The sequence below is a fragment of the Osmerus eperlanus genome, chromosome 10 (assembly GCF_963692335.1).
Source record: "Osmerus eperlanus chromosome 10, fOsmEpe2.1, whole genome shotgun sequence".
Lineage (NCBI taxonomy): Eukaryota > Metazoa > Chordata > Actinopteri > Osmeriformes > Osmeridae > Osmerus > Osmerus eperlanus.
Window position 1 is genome coordinate 15,561,710 of NC_085027.1, and position 20,666 is coordinate 15,582,375.

Below are 20,666 nucleotides of genomic sequence, written 5' to 3' on the forward strand. Positions count from 1 at the left end.
ATTTTTCTTTCTTTTTTATTTGACTGTTGTGCGCATGTTGTAAAAACAACTCATATACCACTTCTATCATTTGTTCTCTAAAACGTATTGCCTTGTATGGTTCAATAGAGATTGGAGGCACCTGGTGAGACAGTGCTGTGGTTCTTGTGTGATTTCCCTTGTGTAGTGCATGCTTTGAATGTATGGCTGTACAGTGGACACACCCTCTCCCCTTGGGCCAGGTCGCATGGCTGGATGGACTAGCCGGGGTTAAGACTGCTCTTGAATTCCGTCAGACCTTTCCTTTCATTTAATAGCTATTGTGTGGAGAGCGCTGAATAACTGCTGTTTCCATGGTGACTGCGGCTTGTTAGGAGTCTTGGGTCTGTGTTGTGGGAGAACCAGGGACAAGATGCAGGAAGGAAAGAGAGGGGTGAAGAGTTTATGAGTGTGGTGGAGGAGGTCTTGGCCCTGAATAGAGAAAAGTTTCTCTTTAGAGTATGCTGGGGGGAAAAAACAAGAAGCCTTGATTGTATTCCTCAGTGACATCAATGCCAAAGGACTTCCAGAAGCTTCCAAGCTGAGCTGTGTGCTCCAGGCTACTGGATGAAGATTCGACTAAAAGTGAATCCCTAGTTGGTCGGCTGTTCATTTCCATGTCTCATACTCAGAAAAGCAGAGAACACAGCAAACGTCTATCCATCTCCATGCACATCCTGACCTCCGTGTTTGTTCTGCGGGATGGGGAAATACTCTTTCCAACAACCCCCCTTAGCACCTCACCCTGCGATTTATGGCCACAATTAAACACCACTCAGCACAGCTAAACATGGATGCGATAAAATTAACAACATATTTGTGCCCGGACACAAGGTGCAGTTTACTAGGAAACTGAACATTGGATTACACTGACTTTACTGCAGGAAGGGCCTGTTAGGTTCTTCAAAGCAGGTCAACAGACAGACAAACAGGCAGGCAGGCGGTTAATATATACCGGTAGGTGTTTACATGCCTGGCAGTAAGCTCTAATGAGAAGATAATGTATTGGACATGGAAGGTGGGAGCTGAAATTAGCCGTCTCCTCCTTCCTCTCCTGGGAACAGAAGATCTACCTTTGATATTCTTCCAGCCACATCCTCTCACATCCCCCGACGCACAGTTATCATCTCTGGCACTCACCCTCTTTGTAGTCCAACAATCACATGGATCCACACACACACACATACACACTCTACACCCATTGAACGATAGACTCTCTAAGATTGCATCTTGGTTGTGGGAATACAAATGTATCTCTCTCGCAAAGCATATTTGGTTTTCTATTTGTTATTCAAGCCACCAATGTAACTACCGTGCATACATATCAAAACTCTTGAAGTGGTGGCTGAAAGTACCAACTCGGGTGTGTACTTTAACTGCCACTGGTCCTATGTCACACATTGTTTCTGTTGGAAAACTGTCGGGAGAAATGTGAAATGAATGTGCAGAGAGCTGTGTAGGGACCATCCATTACAACAGGAGAGAGATCAGCGTACTTCATATCTAAGTGGAGAGAAATAGACATCGAAAACCATTAGGCACTGTTAGGCAATGTCAAATTATACTGCCTCAGTTGTCACACACACATGCACACACACACAGGACACCACCAGCGTCCTCTCTCTCTATCTCTTTCTCTCTTTCTCTCTTTAACTTTCTTTCTTGCACAACGACTAAAACAGGGCAGGTGCCACACACACACACACACACCCACAGGCACATACACACATCCATGCAGTAAACTAGGGTACAAAGATGCCTTACCTCTTTGACTCACAAAACCATGCACCTCCATAACCTGTCAGTGCAGGCTATCCCATTTTTCCTCATGTTTTGTAATAGGAAATAAGAAACATTTTCAAGAAGATTGGGTCTTCACCTCAAATGCTGTAGATCTAAAAGTATATTCCCCCCAGATTCAAATCACAAAGGCTTCTCTGTTTCTGTAACAGTGGCTCACTTTCAGAGGAGAACATTAGGAGCTCATGCTAAAGACATGATAGACAAACTTAAACCATGAAATGCGTAGGAATAGTTTAACATTTGTGCTTTCTGAAGCGGTGGTGAAGTTAAAGATGACTGCATGTCATCTTGGTGTCATCAGATCAGATCAGCTCATGTGTCTGCTTATGTGTGAACACAGACTAGGACAGTTCTACTGACATGAATACCTGCCCAGTCAACCATTATCAACCACCCACCAATCATCCAGAAATGGAACGATTGAACTAATGCTTTTATTTCTTAATTTGATGATTTGTAATTAAAATGTTAACTTGAAAGGGCAGTGTGCATGACCTTGGTGGAAACATTTAACTTATTTTCATTTAAATATTTTTTTTTAATGGATTCTTATATGTATAAAAAGCATTTTTTTACCACAAAAAAAAGAAAAACAGATTTCTTCTCATTATGTAAAAGGCACAAACGTTAATGCCTGCAGTGGTGCACTGTTTATGTAGACATGAAACAGAACAGTCCCTGAGAAAGCAAAAAAAAATCCATGAAAGGGGCATCTTTTGTAACCCCACTATAAAAATATTTTAATAGAGTACTGTTCAGGTCATATCCACGATACAATTCCTATTTCCATGCATAATGTGCAGTACTTTATGACATCAAAGGGTGTAAATCCGTAAGTCATACCACAGTGATGAGCATCATTTATGTAGGTAGGACTATAAAACTATGAATGACATGTTTCCCTGTCCATAAACTCTGTGGTGCATCAGAACACATATTCTAGTCATAAATCTTTGACCTAGTCTTTCCAAAAAAAAACAACCTTTCCAATGCTCACAGACGAGCCAGCGGAAAGATAGAGGTTTTAATGTGGGTTCTCCAGATAAGCAGTATGAATGGTTAGTTTTATCTTATGAGTTCAAAGTATTCGTGTTTTAATCCGCGGGCTGGGTTCCAGGGTATGTAATTAGGCCTATTAAACAGGTTGGTGAGGCAGGTCTTTAACAGAGCTCCGTCTGATGGCTGTGGAGGCTGGTTATCACAGCATCCCTAGATAGGAGGGCTTCAAATGCACCGAAGGGCCAATTAGATGCTGCCTGCCTTACCTTCCGTCGGGTCCTGCATTAGGCTGAATTTCACACAGTATTGTGTCAAAGTCCTATTCAGACTTTCTAATAGGCTAATTCATTGATGCAATGGTGGAATATTTCAGGTATTAACCCTTGTGCTGTCTTCGGGTCACATGACCCAAAGGTTCATAACGAACCATCGTTGTGTTTACCCAATACAAAAACAAATTAAAATAATTTTCTTTTAACCTTTGCAATGTGGGGGGTCTGAGACAGCCCAACGGTTAAAAGAAAATGCTTCACTTTGTTTTTGAATGCGGTAAAGTTGTCGCAATACGACGGTGGGTCACAATGACTGATGGGTCAGAATGACCCGAAGATAACACAAGGGTTACATTTTGAATATAGTGTTGTCCAGTAGACTGTGACCCAGATTATGGTTCTTACTACCGTGTCAATCCTAACAGTGAGCAGCCCTAGCAGGATTAGAAGAGGATTAGTGAGGGCTGAGTTCCAGGTGTTCTAAATACATTCCATCTTCCTTTGTACTCTCCATCCACTCTACAACATCCTATACACCTAATGCGTTCAGACAACTCCTCGTGAAAGGTTGATCCATACTGGAAATATATATATATATATATTTTTATTTTTATTTTATTTTTTTGGAAATGAATAAAGTATTTTGAGGCTTGCTTGCTGGTTTATCGGGGATTGAGAGATACAGAAGTTATTCTCATGGGCATTTTCTGTGTACTCATTGGAGCAATTGTGATTTTTTGCGGCTGTGAACTTGATCTAGTTTAAAACCTGTGAGGGCATCATTTTTCCTGCAGCTGGCTTTACATTAGAAAGAAGGATGAACAGGTCATGAGTAAGTGCTAATGTGTTGAAACCCATTCTCTGTATTTTTTCTGAATAAGTAATGAAATTGCAAAACCAATTAAAATTGCCCCAATAGTCTCCTGTGTGATAAATTGACTTAATTTAGTTAAGTCTTGGTCTGTTTCCCCACTATGAAGACAAGAAACTTTGAGCTACAGTACAACCGGATGCCCACTATGTTAGGAGGCAAATAGCTAGCATGCAAATAAAGATGAATATCATGTCCAAAATAGCAAGTCTTTGTGCATGATTTGAATGTCTTCTTCACAATACATGACATTGATACAGTGTTGTTACTATAGTAATCATTAAAGCATTGCTCATTGTCAAGCAACATTGAAAAGCATATTGTGCCGTCTATTAACCATGTTAATTAGAGGTCTGAGTTGATTCTTGTAAGCCACAGAGTATCCACTAGGGTACAAAGGACATCCCTTAGCAACATGTAACTAAGAGATAAGACATATTTTGACACATTTCTTGAATATTGTCTTTGAGAAACCTTCCAAAGTGAAAAAGCAAAGCTGTAAGATCACCAAAACTTACATCAACTTGTTTTCTCTGCATGGGATTTTAAACACTGGTCCCCAGCTGGCTGGTTCCCCATGACTGTGCCCCTGTCCCTGACCCTACACAACCTTCCTGTCAACAACACAACCGGCACACACACACACAAACACCGTCCTGCTGTTCCACTGCAGCACCCATCTCCTTCTGCCACTACCTTCTCACAGTAAACCCAGCATTGTGATAGTGACAGCTGCATGACGCATTTTCAACATTTTCACTGTAAAACAGGGCAGGTGCCATGAGTCAACCTCTGAATGTACTATATTTCCTCATTGTTTACCATAATTGCATCCACCTTGCTCTCAGTATTCATGCCATACCTTATATGCAATTATTATTATTCACTTACGCCCTTTGCTCAGGCACCGGGATGATTAGGAATTCAATTTGTCAATTTGACCCACCACCACAATTAGTAGTGTTTTTATGTAGGGTGTGTTTGTGTGATGGGGTGGCTGCACGCCAAGGACTGCCTGGGGGGGGGGGGGGGGATTCCAGAAAACGGGTTCTGAGCTGTGAATCTAACCCTGAACTCTGAGTTGATTTACCCTAAAATGGGAAACTCAGACTTTTCAATTCCAGAAAAGCTTATTTGAATTAGTTAAATCAACTCAGAGTAAGTCAACTCTGAGTTAAGCGCGGGCATGAGAACTATTAAAAGGCAACATCAATTTAACTCCGATATCCATCCACCATGGTACCTGGCGACGGAAAACGTTGTCCTACTTCACCACACTTCAGATAGAAGTGTTAATACGTGTCCATGGTGAATCTGAGCACATATTCCGCAAAAAAGAAACATGGCTGTAGCAGCGTAGGAGAGACAATTGGCGTGGGAGACAATATTGTTGGCCGAGTCAACGCATACATTTGAATGCAGTAGACAGTCCATATACATACATTGAACATTTAACCACACTGTCCGTTAATATTATAGGTGAAAAGGGGGTGGATTTATTTAGTAACTTATTGGACTTATTTAACTTATTGGCATATGTAATGTTATATGAAATATAAAAACATACTATGAACAGGTAAGGCATATTTTTCTTAGGCCTATAAGATTGTGATTGTAGCCGATACGTCAACTTGGTTTTAATCATATTTTACATGATACAAGTAAACTTCAGTTGGTGCCTATTTCAATTTAGCACTAACCTCCAACAGAATGCTTTTCAACACAGGATGATGATGACGATTAAGATGATGGGGGGGGGCACATCGAATTGCTGTCTTATAATCGTCTCCCAACGTAACTAAGCAGATCAAATTTTGTTCAAGATCGGTCGGCTGAACCAGGAAAGGACACCCCATGTCTGCCAACTGTATCAGGCTCAGAAAGTGGGAGAGGATAGGTAGAAATGCAGAGTTTGATATGGAAAACCTGCGAGCGAGCAGGTTAGGCTTACAGAGTCAGTTACCATGGACAGGGACCAACAGTTTTCCTTACCTCTCTTTCTTCAAGGTTACCCAATGCAGGGTTTTCAGTAAACCCGTTTTCTGGAATACCCCCCTGGACTGCTCCCAGACCCACCCTTATTTGTAAGCATCTCCCAGCTTCAAAGCTTCTTCACCCAGAGTTAGAGTAACTGAACTGCATAATCACCAGATGACAAACCCAGTTCTCTAGCAAGAACAATCACAATGCTCCAGCTCCAATTCATCAGTTTTCTGTTGCCGTCGTAAAGCTGTCTAGAAAGCCAATCTCCCACCAGTCCACTGTAGACACAATCATTGTCTTTTAGCTGGTCTGAATGTGTTCCCAGTCCAGGTGTTACTGGTTCCACTATGCCTTCACATTAGTCCTTTCATGCATAGGGGTCACTACAATGGACAGCTATTCAAAACTCTGTTTCTTGTATATGCAGGGGTTTTGGTGGTTTAGTTGAACATCAGCCACTCTAGTGGATGCTTTTGCGTCATCCCATACACTGCTACCCATTGGCCAGTTGTTCTAAGTGAAACAACATTTTCGAAATTCCAAGATGGCCGACGGATTTTCAAAAACGCTAGCTAGGGCATAAATATCTTCCCAATCCTTCTATAGAAGTAGACCATCATCTGTCCACTAAATTGGACATCATGCGTCACTTATCCTGTTGGTTTTTGCTCCAACAACACTCATTTGACTTTATGCTATAGTTATCTGATCAACCAGCTAATTATTAGAATCAGGTGTGCTACATTGTTGGCGCTAAAACCTACAGGCAGGTAGCTCCCCAGGAGCAGGGTTGGAGACCCCTGTTTTAGATGTTTCTCACACCTGATTCAAATGATTGAGTTGTTATCTAGCTCAGCAGAAGCCTGATAACGACCATTCATTTGAATCAGGTGTGTTGGAGCAGGGGAAACATGCAAGGCAGGGATGTTCCTAAGGACTAAGGTTGAGAACCACTGGCCTACAAGATAGAAGACAGGAGAAAGGATTACAATTAGGGTGGGAGAGAGGAGAAAGGAGTGAGTAGAATTAGGCTGGGAGGGAGGAGAAAACAGTGTCAGTAAAAAGGGAGAGGGAAGAGGCTGAGGAGTCAGAAGATTCTTCATATTTCATTGCATTTCATTGAGAAAAATAGTAAAATATGTGACACAGTAGTTTAACAGCATAATATATGACTTTTCTCATTGGTTTGGTTAATCCATATTTCTTCAGTTTCTTATTTCTTTACAATCCAAACGCATGCTGTCCACCTGAGTGGACAAAAACTATTGTGTATAAAAAATGTGTGTATAAAATATATCATGTTCAACTTCATTTTTGTATGCCTAAAGAGGACTAAGAACACATGGGAAAAAACACATGGTTGTCATAATTCATGCATGACACATGAGCATGGAGTTTGACCACTAAAGGGGACACAGGATCTGCATCCTTGTGGTTAGCGTAGCAGAAAGACAGTGACACCAGTGACGCAGGCAGAAAGGAAGAGGCGCATTGAACCAGATCCACATCTGATGTCCACCACACCACTATGGACCTGAGGAGAATCAATGGCATTGATCCTCTTGTAGTAAAAGACCAGTAATGGTGTGTGGCGTTCCAAAATAAGACACCAAGTGCCCCTGTCATGGCTGGAAAAGACCATGTTATTTTGTTCTTCATCAGCCAATAAGGCTGTTATTGTGTTAGACCTTTCCACAGACAATAACATGTTACCAGTTTGGATTCAGCATTCCATGACTGGAGCTGCCATTCAATGTTCCTCCTGAAGGTTGACAAGAATCATGACTCTCAAAGCCAGACTGACCACATGGGTGTTGAGACATTACTAACGCCTGTGTGTGTGTGTGTGTGTACAACAAATTTTGTTTCAGACGATGTCCCTAACCGGTTAAGGTGTACAAACTTAGGCAATGCCACATCGACTTCAATCTTACTCCATTCACTCTGCAGTCTAATATCCCTAGCAGCTGATGGAGCTATTTCTAGAGCTCTAACCTCATGGAAAATATGCAACCGTTTCAGCTGGCCCATCACACATTTGATTTAGTCGGTAGCTAATTATTTCTTGATTAAAATGTGTGAGAGATTAAGAAACACTTGGAATAGGAGGACCATGATATCACGAGGGGGGAGTCGGCTGAGAGGAGGACCGCCCTGACTGCTGGGTAAAAGGTTTACCAGGCTACCGATTCAAATGTGTCGGGAATGACAGGTACGACTGGTTTGAATTTCCCAGCCAACCATCTCTGCCTGATCCGATCTCAATCCTCTGTCTCCCTGGATGCATTTCTGGCACACACAATGCCAGGACATGTAATGACAAATGTGGAATTGTCTGTTAGCATAGAGTATAGCAAATTCTGTTGCACCTCCAAAGCAAAAGCTTTAACTGTCATTAATACAAGGAACCATGGCATCAAGGGTGATGTTTCCTATTTGTAAAACTGGTGTAGAAAAGCAGATGACCAGGGGGCACAAACTGTTTAGGAAAGCTGTTTGGTAGGACAGAATTACCTTATCATTGTGGGCAGACTAGGGTAACACACACACACACACACACACACACACACAGAGACACACACACAGCCATTGGCTGATGGTGGTAAAATGGGCCATTAGAAGCAGAACTGTTTTATTCCATTACACATAAAACACACACACAAAGCTCATTCAACCTCCTCTTTCTGCTCGAACAGAAAAGGACTAGAATTTAGGAGAGAATTGCAACAGTTTTTGGGCTGTGATGTATGGTAACCTTAAGCCCAAGCCTCTTTACCTCTCCCTCAGCACACCATTATAACCAATAACACAGTTACAGCACAGAAAAATTGAAGAGAATCCACTTAGGCAGTTTTTTCTCTATCCAACATATCTCCTTCTGGAAAATCGAAAGGAGCCAGACTAGATTTAGTTGGATGTGGATATCACCTCTACAATTTCAGTCAATGATGTGATCTCCTCCACGGAGCAGCACCATATGAAGTTGAAACACCATTGACTTAGACACATCTATCAGCCAGAGAAGACCCATAGAACAGGCTGATATATTTGACCCGTTCTGGCTAAAATGTTCCATAAGTAAATTATATTTCACAATTATGCAAACATGCTTTAACTCACACACCCTAACATATTCAAACGTCGTCCTTTGAAGGGTGATTTGTGGTGGCGTCAGCGCCTTGCGACTTGGATGAATGAGAAGAAAATTGCTTTCCCTACCGGGCTTCCATACACAGAAGCCACAATGCAGCTTCGACTTGATAGCATCGTCGCCATTTGTGACAGACTCCAGATAAACGATGATAGCATTAGGACTAACCGTCCTTTCTTTTCCAAGCTGCCATCAAGCACTGCCAAGAGAAGCAGTGGTAAATGTGTTTGATACACAAAAAGCCCTATGTAATGAATGTGCAAGATGATGACAGCACTCTCATTCTTGCTGAGTAATTATCCTCATAGTTTTAGCGAGGACTTTTTGTCTGCTGTGCTTTACACAAGTGTCCATTAGGCTCGCTGCTGTTCACAGCAGTTTGGTAGTCCGGGCCACACAGTCTGACACAGTCTAATGTCCCGTGGGGATTTATTAATGGGCTTTGTTTCTTTGGACCTCCCTCCCTCCCTCACTGTATCTCAGATTAGGGGGATCTAGAGACAACTTCCCACAAACTGTTGATTCTGTATCCTGGTCGTCCCCTCTGCTATCTATGGATATATCACGACCTGGCAAGATAGAACTGCCTTTCCCAACAGAAGAACAAAAAAATTACGCCTTCATGTGGATGAAGAAAAAGAAAAACAGCATGGCGTGTGTCAATGGAAAGGGAGACGTATAATTCACTTGAGAGCAGGGCTGGGCCTTTGTTCCGACCCCATATGGCACTAATTGAAAGGCAAAGCCTTCTGGGAATCAGTGAGAGCAGGGTTATCCAAGGCCATCCCTGAAGGGAGAGAGCTGGGTACAGAACATTTCACTTACACATATAATACCCCGGCACACAATGATTGCTTTCTCTTGAACTGATGATGGACAGGATGGCTCAATGGTCTGATACTGTAGGTAGGGTGATGTTCTCTCCAGACTGCCAGCATTAGGTAGCACTATGCTGAATTTCAACGTGACTGTGCCTGTTAGGGGATGTCTCCGTGGTTGGGTTTTAATACACACCATTTCAAAGCTCTGGTTTTGCCTTACAAAAGTAACATTCTACTGTATGCTGTCATACTATTTTATGCAAGTGAATTGTTCTGTACTCTAGGCTTCTGGTACTTGCTAGACTAATCTCAGCAACAGACCACTCAGGTTGTTGGCTGTTGTGGAGACATCATCGCTAACCACCAGTATGGACAGACTGACAGCCGCACAAAAAGTTAATGATTTGCTGGCCAAACCTGCCAGTCGAAGCCTATTCTTCTGTTACTTCTGACTGTAAAGGTCACCAGTATGAAGATGTTCCTCGGTCCATGCATTCAAAGGAAATGGTCAACAGCCCATCTAGTGTCAGCACCTGTGTGCTGTGTGGTGGGATGGTAGATGACTGGCAGAGAGAATACTGGATCACTTGCAAAGGGCCAAACCCGTCCGGTCACTCCCTGGTCTCCATGTTGGGTCCAATTACATCACCTGCTCGCCTCCTTGATTGATCTTTGTTCCTCAACATCAATACGCCATCAAGAATAAATACTCCCATTCTGATGCAAGAGACGATGCTGCCTCAGAATGCTGTAGTGAAAATTTTGCAATAACATATCCAATTTACGTGCTGTGCCTTTTGGCAGATTGACAGTGCTTACTGGAGGTTGAAGTTGAGCTGAGGGAGTTTAATAGATGCTAAAGAAAGAGCACACACTGAGGAGGGCATCAAAATAAAATCACTGACATCCATTTGCATATCAGGATTGCATTCACAGGTGCGCACACAAATACACACACACACCACAGACACACACCACAGACACACACACAAGGACACATGATGTTTGTGCTTTCAAGGTTACAGTGCTTCAAGTAAGTAAGTAAGTAAGTAAGACTTTATTTATATAGCACATTTCATACAAGAATTGCAGCTCAAGGTGCTTTACATAAAATCAATAAAAACAATAATACAAGTGATAAACAATTCAAACTAAAATAAAAATCCCAATAAGATCTCTGTTCAAGAGAGAAACCAACTTTAAACATGCATCTTAAAAGTAACAATAATATAATTAATAAAAGTAGGAAAACCCTTTTGAGATAAAATTACTTAAATGCTTCGGTAAAAAGGTAGGTTTTAAGCTGTCTTTTAAAAATGTCTAGAGTGTTTGCTTCCCTAATATTTATGGGTAATTTGTTCCATAGTTTTGGGGCGTAATTGACAAAGGCCGAATCACCAATCTTCTTATGACTGCTTCTGGTGACCTCTAATAGGCCTGCATTTGATGATCGCAGTGTTCTAGCTGGTGTGTAGTTTATAAAGGAGTTAGCAATGTAGCTAGGTCCTTGTCCGTGTAGAGCTTTGTATGTGAGGAAAAGGACCTTAAAGTCAATTCTGAAGGTAACAGGGAGCCAGTGTAAAGTAGCTAGGACAGGACTAATGTGTTCTCTCCTTTTAGTTTTGGTTAATAATCTAGCTGCAGAATTTTGAATGAGCTGTAGTCTTTCAGTGGTTTTCTTGGGAATACCAGTGAAAAGTGCGTTACAGTAGTCCAGCCGGCTGGATATAAAAGCATGAATTAACTTCTCTGCATCATTTTGGTTTATGAATGGTCGTACCTTTGCTATATTCCTCAGGTGAAAGAAAGCTGTTTTGGTCACTTTATTAATGTGAGAGTTGAAATTCAAATCTGAGTCCAGGATTACACCGAGACTCGTCACCTCTGGTTTAACCCTTGTGTTATCTTCGGGTCATTCTGACCCATCAGTCATTGTGACCCACCGTTGTATTGCGACAACTTTACCGCATACAAAAACAAAGTGAAGCATTTTCTTTTAACCGGTGGGCTGTCTCAGACCCCCCACATTGCGAAGGTTAAAATAAAATTATTTTTATTTGTTTTTGTATTGGGTAAAATTGGGTAAACACAACGATGGTTCGTTATGAACCTTTGGGTCATGTGACCCGAAGACAGCACGAGGGTTAAGACAGGGGGTTAAACCTCCAAGATTCTTAATAAGCATCTCTCTTTTGGATTTGGGGCCACATAGTAGGACTTCGGTTTTGTCTTCATTTAATTTAAGAAAGTTAGCGTTCATCCATTTGTTTATTGCCAACAGGCAGTTGGTAATGGAATTGATGGCCGTTGCATCGTTGGGTTCAGTGGATATATATAGTTGTGTGTCATCCGCATAGCTATGGAAATCTATGTTATGTTCTCTGATTATGTCGCCGAGTGGTAACATATAAAGAGAAAAGAGTAATGGACCTAAGCAGCTTCCTTGAGCAACCCCGTAGCAGTTATCATGTTTCTTGGACCTATGGTCACCTAAACTAACATAAAACTTCCATCCTGTGATATATGATTTCATCCAGTTCAATACACTATCCGTGAACCCAATAAGCTTTTCCAGTCTATTGATTAGGATGTCGTGATCAATTGTATCAAATGCTGCACTGAGATCTAACAGGATAAGGATAGAGACTTTATTTGCATCAGAGTTTAGTCTGAGGTCGCTAATTATTTTGGTGAGAGCAGTTTCGGTACTGTGATATTTCCTGAAACCTGACTGCGAGACTTCCAGGATGTTATTTTCTTCAAGAAAGGTTACAGTGTTGCCAATCCATCGGGCTAAAAACACTTATAGAATATTCTAGATAGAAAAACGGTTAAATGCCCATGGCAATAAACACTGAAGAGGTCTGTCCTTAAACCATTGATCAGTTAACAACAATTAAAGATAATGATTACTTTATTACTTCTATACTGTTTGAAATGTTCTGAATATAATAAACAATATATGATCTATACCTTCAATATTAAGCTCATGAGCACATAACCCTTGGTTATGTCCAGGAGAGAAATATGCCTATCTATTAATTATGTTTCTTGTATCATTGATAAACTGTTATTATTCTGTTTTAATATGCCTGTATAGCCATAACTTGGGTCTTTGTAAGGTGTGACTAGGAAAGGCCTGTGTCGCTGATGTAAGTCTAGAGGTCACAATATTGCCAAAGTGTATAATGCCATGCAACTTTGAATGAGGAAAATAGAAGGAGTGACAAGGCCATTTCTAGGAGCCCTATCTAAAGACCTAAACAAAAGCAATCTGGCACACATTGTTCTTTTTTTCTTCTGTTCTTTTATCACACATTTGTGTAATAAATACATTGATTTTGTACTAATCTTAACAATTCCTTTCATTGACTTGGTACTTTCAGAGCAATTGGGTATTATCTAATACGTCTTCAACAGGATGTTTGGCTTCTATATTAGTTAACTGAAACAACTACATTAAATTATCATTATTGCCCTCCTCAGTACACTCTATAACAGTAATCACAAAAGCATTAGCAGAGAATGGTCAGGGTATATGGAGAGGATGGCTTGGAATAACAGTCCTGGAGAAAAAGCTGTGGACTAACTCTGTGGTTTATGATACTGACACTGGGACTAAATAAACATATAGACCCTTTTGCACCCTACGTCACACGACTGTCAAGCATGCTCAACTGCGCATGTCGGATGCAAAAGACAAACTTCTCCCGGGTATAATACACTTGGAGTTTCGATCAGGTCATCATATATCTCTGGCCACTGGATTTCAGGGCTTGACATTAACTTTTTGAGGCACTTGTCCTTTGGTCAAGTACATTTACGTTTCATTTGTTCATGCACAAAAGTCACTTGACCCCCGATACCTTAAATATCCTGACCGAGTGATAGGGCAAAACTAGCCTGGCTAACGGAGGTCACTTTCTCAGGCAAATGACGAATATAACAGGCTCGGTTAAAGAAATCCGAGATGTTGGCTATCTTCAGCAGGCTCGTATCTACAAAAGGTAGTCCTCCCTGATGTTTTTACTGTAGAATGGAGTGAACGGGCAAAACTAGGCTGGCTCGGGCAAAACTAGCCTGGCTAACGAAGGTCGCTTTCTCAGGCAAATGATGAATGAAACAGGCTTGGTTAAAGAAATCCGAGATGCTGGCTATCTTCAGCAGGCTTGTATCTACAAAAGGCAGTCCTCCCTGACGTTGGAGAATGGAGTGAAATACAACATTGTGCACACTGCCAGTGAGCGACCCGAGTCTGACTGAGGCTAACGACGTCAAAACAGTGTAACTGGGACGCAGTCTCACTCAGATTGCCAGTTTTACACAAATCACAAAAATAATCGGACCAGCTGGCTAAAAGCAGAATTCCCATATCTCTTTAAAGCTGCCCTGCTTGAATTTTAAGGTGTATAATTGACTGTAAAACTGTAAAATTATGAACTTTGTGACGTGAAGACATAGCTGCCGCATGAGATGCGGTCTACCGGGCGACATTCTCACTCAAATTTCAAGACTTTCGTAACCCAAATCAAAATTCTGATGTGACAGATCAATGGGGAATCGACTTTTCTCTTAAAGGCTGTCCTTCTCGACCTTTTTGGTCTTTTTAAATCGTACTATTTGTATAATCCGTGTACTTCTCTAACCATTATAAAGGCTATCCTTTCCCGGTTTTCTGCAGCCACATTGCGCGCGCATCCCGAATGTTTACAAACAAATAATTGGTCTTATAGACCAATTATTTATATACAGTGTCTGTCTATGTCAATGTGACATGTGACTGTGTGTGTGTGTGTGTGTGCGCGTGTGTATTTCACCCGTGTTAATATCCCTGGCTACTGAAAAGACCTCTGAGTCCCATTTTGTGCATGGTCAGCCAAGCATTGATGCTGTTGTGTGACTCAGGCCTAATAGCCACAATCTCCTTACTTTACCGCACCACCTTCAAGCAGAACACAGCCAGAGACTAGGACATCCAGGTGGACTATTATTTCCAGTGATACAGGATAACCAGATGCAGTACTGTATTTCCATGGGGTTGGGATTCAGTCTTTCTGTGTCTGTTTTCCAGACCTCATATAAGGGGATGAACGCATCATTATTCTTGTCAGCTCTTGCTCTGTGGCAGACAGTGCTCTCTCTTTTCTCTCTCTTTACCGCTTCCATTTAGTCTACCTGCCACTTGCAGACGGACTTGCTCTCTGTGCTGATTTCTATCAACAAACAAACAGAGAAAACAAAGTCAGGCAACATTGTCATTAAATGTCTGAATGTGGGGGGCTGCAGTTTTGGATTTATAAATGCATTGGAGACTTAAAGGTCTCCCCCTAACTGTCTTGATGGCTGAGGTTCTGAAAAGCAAATCAAATGTAGATGTAATCCATCAATGACTTTGTAATTGTTAGACTGTGGAGGAATCAAGATACTTAACATGCACATTTTGAACAAAAACAATTGCCAGATTAGAAAGCATGCAAACACTAAATGTATTCTTCCCTTGGAGTTTGTTCGTTTGAAATGGGACTTCAGAGTGACAGCAGTAGAATGTGCTGATCAGTCCTACTGAACTGACAAATCACACAGGTGAGCTATGGCCGTGGTGTCTGAATACCCCCCCCCCCCCCACCACACAGATTGGACCCAGGGTCTCCCCCTCCAATCTCATTCCTTCCATTACCATCATTACCCAGCCAGGAGACCGAGAGTCTGGAAGTTTGGACAAAAGTCAGTGAGTAGAGGTCCAGGAATGGCTTTCTCCCCTGCTCTCTGAAAGGAAGCCAGCTGGTCTAATGACGCCGTTCTCTCACAGGTCAGCGTCAGGTCTGTCACTCGGAGCTCTGTGGCTGCACCCTGGGCCACCTGTCTGCTGTGATCGTCCCTGAGAGAGTGGAGACGACGTGCAGATAGACATCTCTAATGCAGAGAAGGAGACCTGTCTCGTTTGAACATTGATGAGGCCGAACTTTCCGGTGACCAGCTTTATTGGAAATTACTTTTATGAGTTGAACGTGAAATGGGGCTCTGAGGCGCAGAAGGTAAAACCTGACGATTTACCCCGTCAAGGTCGAAAGAGAAAGACACTGTCACCTTTCTGCCCATTTGAAAAAGTAATCTTCTTCTATGGCTACCGACTGATTCAGAAAACATCATGCAGAAGGTATGAGTAAATTATGCATAAACTGCTTTTTCTTCCATGTCATATTCTCTTTGGCAGAAACAGTTTGGATGTGCCAACCACAGGGGACGAAACAATCACAGTGAGAGACTGAAGACTGAAGGGTGTGTTCAACGCCAGGAACACTGACATGCACCACCTGTTAAGAATCTATCTTCTAAGAAACAAGGACCGGGGACATCTCCTACTCAGGTCTCCGACAGTGTAAACAGGACCCCTCGGCCGCCACAGCCCAGCTGAGACAGCTCTAACGAGGAGACCAGGGGAAGGCCGCACGCACACTCGTCATCGGGTGTGAAAGGAGTGTGAACATTTGAATGCCAGCTTTAATGGGCGGGGGGGGTGTTGGGCACAGCCAGAGGGCTTGAGGGGGGGGGGGGGTCTCTCTCACGCGTGACTGGCTGAGTGACAGACTTGCTAGGGCGGTGCAGCGGGGTGTTAGGGTGAGATGGTTGGCAGGAGGGAGGCGTCGTCGACGGGCCGAGATGGGGAGGTGGCGGAAGGATGCTGAGGAGGGGGGGGGGGGGGGGGTTGAGATCCTGAGAGACAGAGGATAGAGAAGAGGGTGGGAGAAAGGAGAAGAGGGGGGGGGCAGAATGGAGTGGTTGGGAGGGGGGTTGTGGTCACCCTCCCAGCAGAGGGCATGTCCAGGTGGAGCAGGGGGAGCCAGGTTTGATGCCTCAGAGCCGCTGCAGGATTCTCTCAACCAGAGGAGGAGTCCTGACCCGATCTAAATAATGTGCCTTTTAGACTGCTGGACAGGTCAGGGCGTAGACAAGGGCAGACAATTATTTCCATCTCACTGACCACAGTCAGTTATTCTCTCTCTCTCTTTCTTACTCTCTCTCTCAGTCTCAGAGAGCAATATTTATGTTTTGTTTGCCTTCATTTAAACTTCATCATATTGTGCTACTGGCTCCTGTGTTCTAACACCTTGACAAACTCGAACCTGCTACTCCAGAACTGCTGACAAGGTTATGAGGTTGGCACGTAATGACAGTGATTTACAGCCGCCCCCCCCCCCCCCCGCCCCAGCCTCCAATCCCCAAGGACAACAGGGAGACTTAAAGGAGAGCAACTCCCTCTCTGACGACAGTGAGGTAGCTAATCTCGCAGCAAGGAAGTCAAGATATTTCACAACATACGGTGGTGATCATTAGCCAGACTTGGCATCAGCATTTGTACATCTTCGGTGCCTCTGTGACTAGTCAGACACCGAATCGCTGTGCACAGCCATCAACCATAAATGGTGCAGTTCGACCGACATCCTCCTCTCATTGAAGAGTCTCAAGTGTTTCCTCAACCACTAGAGACCCATCAGACACAGACAGACAGGGAAAGAGGAAAAAGAGAGGGAGAAAAATAAAGAGTTACTGAGACGCTTCTGTCAAAATTTTGGAAAAAGGGGTAGGACAGAAGGAGGTGGGGTGGGAGGGAGGGAGGGAAAAAGCACTTCAACAAAAGGTAGTCGACTAAATGTGTGTTCACACACACAGACACGCATAAACACACACAAACTCTACAGGAGTTCAAGCTGAACTCGCTTGCCGAGGGATATTGAGGCTCAGCCTTCCGCTGTGCAAAACTTGTCAGCTCCTTTGTTTCCCAGGATCCCCTGAGTGTTGTCAGTTTGACACAATAACACCTCTCTCTCCTCTGCTCTCCTCTGCTTTTCTGCTCTCCTTTCATCTCTTCTGCACTGCTCTGCTCCTCTCTTCTGCCCTGGTCTCATCAACCCTCTTTTATTCTCCAACATACCTCGCAGAGTCCCTCTTCAACTGTTCCACTGATTTTGCCAGGGCAACCTCACCCAAGCCACCCACTCTCCCATGCACAGATATACATTGAGCACTAAAAGAAGTGAAGTGAATCTAAATAAGCTATCCAACGAGACCAGTCAATTAGAATATCAGCATCAGTTTAAGATATTCTCAATACCTCGGTGTCAATAATGTGTGCGGTCAAGGCCAAGAGAGAGATAATGTCCTAATACTCCACTAAAGTAATTTACACAACACAAGACTCCAGCGCTCTCAGGCAGCAGTTCTGTTGATCTCCCTGTATGAAAGATGGAGTGAATGTGAACAGTGCTCTGGTATTACATGCTCAACAGAGCTGAACCCCGCGGGATCACTCTACAAACACGAGCTTCGACCAAGATCCACAGCAGCAAAGCCGAACAAGAGTAGGTGTAGAAGCAGAGCAGGCACGAGAGAGAGGGAGTTTGAGGGGGGAGAGGGAGGACAAAAGAGAGAGAGGGAAAGAGAGAAGAGGGAGAGAGGAAGAGAAAAAATGAGAGCGTGAGAAAGAAGAGAGTATGAAAGAAGAGAGAGAGACCGAGTGAGGAAAAGGAGGAGTGATGCTATGAATGTTCCCTGATAGGTTTTATTCACTAGCACTACAGACATTGATTAACAAGGACCACTTAGATGATGGTTAGCTCCATATTCAATTCTGCCCACACAAGCACTTCATTATAAGTCATTTCAATATTCCAGCTATCTTATAGAAGAATGGCGTTGTAAGGTGAATTTTAATTAGGACCCATTTTCGACTCAACACTTCACAGGGAATTTATAATCTATGGGCAGAAACAACCAGACTATCAGCTCAGATTTGGTTCATAAATCTGGGATGTAACAATTCGAAAAACTGACAGGGACACTGAGCTGGACAGTATGGACAGGTACAAGTACCTCTTTAAGTAGCGGCTGACAGATAAGCAGTATATTCCAACAGTTCACACTGTTGGAATAGGTGTATGAAAAGTCGGGCATTTCCCTTCAGGGTCCCTCCAAGTGTCTATTGCAGAGGATATAGTTAAATCTAACAGGCTCTCTACTGTTCCATTACAGGAAGTCCTATGAATATGCTGAGCATCAAAGTGGAACAAAAGCCCTGGATGAGGATCCAATTATCTCTCCCTCTCAACAGCACGCCACTGTACAAAAACAAGCCTTTACCTAAATGCATTCACTCTGCAGATGGATCCACAAATGGGCACGCCACAAAGGACAGCAGTGACATTAGAGTATTATAGTAATCATCCAGGTATTGAGAATCATCCCTGGTGCATGAGCTGGTTCGCCTGATGGTGTGGAGGCATGCTGAGAAGCAGTCGAGGGGAGGCAGCCAGGAGAGCTAAGAAGCCTACTCAACTCTTCTGTCCCTTCAGGCTCATTCGAGTTCTCACATGACAGATCTGAGATTGTGACACTCTTTGTCCTTTTCTGCTCTTCTCCACTAGGGAACTGTCGTCAAGGTGCCCAGGTCTAGCTGACATCACTAACATTTTCTCATGACATATTCACTGTGTTCCTCGTTTTTTTTCCTAGTGTTCATCCTGACACGCTCCCTTTCGAGAGAGAAGACTTTGTGCTGATTCGGGGTGTGTTCAAGTATTCTTGTGAAGAAAGGAACCATTGGACAGGAAGTTCACATGGATGAGGAGCATTTGAAAGCGGATGCAAGCTCTGATACTGAATCATGGATGCTCAGCCCACACTTCCCCTGGCTCAGTGGGCACACGCAGACACACAGCCCCACTCTGGCTTACACGGTACCGGCCGAACGTGTTGAGGGGAGGGAAGGATTCAGCATGCCCCAGCTTGGAGGGTCTGGATGGAGGGCACACACTGCCACCATTATCATTAGACATTTTAAGGGGCCCAGTAGAATCTCTTTTCATGTGGCCAAAATGCCATTGCTGTCAATCAGATGTTAGCTTTAAATCAGAGTGTAATGGTAGGACTTAGGACAAACAAGTTTTACAACTGTATTAAAGGTGACATGTTTAAATGTTATGCCCCTATAGGAAATATTCTGCCCTGTCTCATGAGTCTGTACTGTCACACAGAGCCATACTTTGAGCAGTATCATATATCACATATTCAATTATTTTAGCGTTGTAAGGATGTCATCAAGTTTGGTATGCTGTCACATATTTCTTAGATCGACCTGGCTGTAAGTTCTATTTCAGGGTAGACACAATTATTTTCTGATAATTGTTGCTCTCAGATTGGCAAGGTTTCAGCCGAACTCAGGGACACGCCATAAATGAAGTGCAAATTAACACTGTCATCAAGCCACCACTGACAATATAATAACAAACTGGATCTAAAACAAAATCCATTGGCTGCTTTCTGCATTTTAAATTGCCCTTCTTGGCAACTACTTTGCCAGTCTTGACAACAACAAAGTACACAACATAAGGTAATTAGGCAAATAGGACAACTGTGTCTCAGCCTCAGAGCCTAAAATGATGTTGGTGGTTTGAGTTGTTTATCCAAGTCTGGCTCTGAGAGGTTGAAGGACAGGTAAACACATTTCATTAGTTTTTTTTTGTACTCTGAGAGATTCCATCTGTAAGAGCAGAAATGTATTTCCTGTTGGCATGAACAGGAACACTGTGTGTTTGGGCAGGTAGAGGCTGTTAATAGCAGCTCATTATCTTGCTTGACGGCACTCCTGGGCACAGAGATTAAAAGTTGTGAGAGTGTTTATCACAGTGATTCTACTTTTGATCTTTCTCTATGGTCTACAGAACATCAGATAAAACACACCGCAACTGCCT